This window comes from Gossypium arboreum, chromosome 3, assembly GCF_025698485.1.
Source record: "Gossypium arboreum isolate Shixiya-1 chromosome 3, ASM2569848v2, whole genome shotgun sequence".
Taxonomy (NCBI): domain Eukaryota; kingdom Viridiplantae; phylum Streptophyta; class Magnoliopsida; order Malvales; family Malvaceae; genus Gossypium; species Gossypium arboreum.
The window spans coordinates 113441161-113443291 of NC_069072.1; positions in this window are offsets into that span (position 1 = coordinate 113441161).

The following is a 2131-nucleotide window of genomic DNA, read 5'->3' on the forward strand; positions in this document are numbered from 1 at the left end:
TGCGGGTTCATATCTCACGATTGTTTTGTTGGAGCAATTTTTGGGTTAAGGCTAAATAGGGGTTTAGTTAATTATGGAAATAATCATGCTTAAAATTAAATGGCTTAATGGAATTGTGGAAAGTGGAAAGGGAAAGGGGGCTTAAAAGGTAATTAAACCAATAAAGGTTGAAAGTAAAAGAAAAAAAAATGAAGCAGCAGAATAGAAAACGCAGAGACGCAGGTAGGGGAAAAAAATAAAGAATTTATTAAATGCCAAAGGCCAAAGTATGTGTTTAATTGGCTGTAGCCACTAGGTATTTATACACACTTCTAGTGCTAAAATTTAGCTAAATTTTTTTAAATATTATCACAAAATAAATAAAAATTTTAAAAAATCAAATTTAAACTAGAGATTAAATTTAAACTAATTACAGAATTTTAAAAATATAAAAATCCTTCAATTTTTATCCAACCACTTTTTTAAATCTTCAACTATTCAATCTTTATCGAGCCAATTTTAAATATTGAATCTTTCAATCAAGCCCTCCTCTTTGATTTTTTGCTCCAATTTAGCTCTTTTTTGTATGAGTTTAAATTCAGCATACTAACTTTATTCCTGAAAAAAAACCCAAATTTAGTAGTATTTTATCCGTTAATTAACCAAAAATAAATATATTAAAAATACGAATTTATCTTGCTATCACACCGTCAACTCAGCCAAGACCTCAATGAATTCTTCCATGGCGTGTTGGAGCCGCCTGCAGTTAAAGTCAAGAGGTTTGTCTCCAAGACTTGTTTTAAAAGATGCTGGTCAATGGTAGGCAGTCAATGCTTTCCCTATCGAATCAGGTAACTTTGTTTTAAAAGATGCCTTGTTTGCCAAGGTCCTGAGTTTTGAAGCGTTGACTGGCCTAGTCCGTGACTTTTGAGATGGGAAGCTGGAAGATTCACGCTCAATAATAGCAAAGTTTGATGTTGATGAATATTGAAGTTAGGCTTCTACTTCAAAAAAAAAAAAATACTTATGGACATGATGATATGACATTACCTTGACTTGAAGATCTTTTTATTGTTCAAAGATTTTCTAGAAACCAAAAGAGTAGGAAAGGGTTCATATTATTGTGGAATGAAATTGGAATTTTAAATTTCTTTCAAAAGTCATAATCTCATAGGATTCTTTAAAATAATGGAATTTTATACAAACTAACCTTAGGTTTGAATTGCTAGTAAAAATGCATAACAAATGAGTTGTTTTAAAAGTTGTAATCAATGGAATATCATACAGAATAACACTTACACTTGAATTTCGTTTCCAAAAGAGTCGCATGTTAGAATTTTAAATTTCTTTTGCCAAAATCATATATAATATTCTTTGAGAAAATATTTATACAAAATAATCTTTACCTTAACACTTATTTACGAATTATTAATATAAATATATAATGATTTCGTATACAAATGAATTGAAACATGAAACAAACCATATTGTTGGATGAAGTTGAAATTTTAAATTTCTTTCAGAAGTTGTAAACTAATAAAATCTTCTATAAAATAACCTTTATATTAAAACTTGCTACCAAAATGTATAATAAATTTCGTTTAATATGGAATAAGTCCTATAAAAACGTAAGATGTTGTTTCAAAAGTTTGTAATCTCCCAAAATAATAAACAGTATATAATAGAATCTTATATAAAATAGTAAACCAACAGCCTATCTTAAAATTTTGAACATTAAGTTATCTCATAAAAATTTAATCTCATGGAACATCAATCATATTTTAATTAAGTGTAATCCTATAAATTTATTTTTATAAAAAAAGAAAAAAACTTTGAAAATCTATTTTAGAGAAAATATAGATATATGTTTGGAAACTAAGAAAACATGTTTAACTTCCAGAATCAGTTTACAATGCTAAAACATTACTATATTGTTAACAACTACCTTCGTAATTCACATATACATATTTAATTGCGGTCACTTTGGGATTTTACAAACAACAATAAAAATGATAATACACAGAGTCAGAGAGTATGTTAAAAATAAATCCTAAATATAATATTTGACCGAGTCAAAAATTTTAAATTAGTCGAGTTGACAAATCTTATTTTAACAATTTAATTCAATTTGAAAATTTTTCAATCAAGTTGA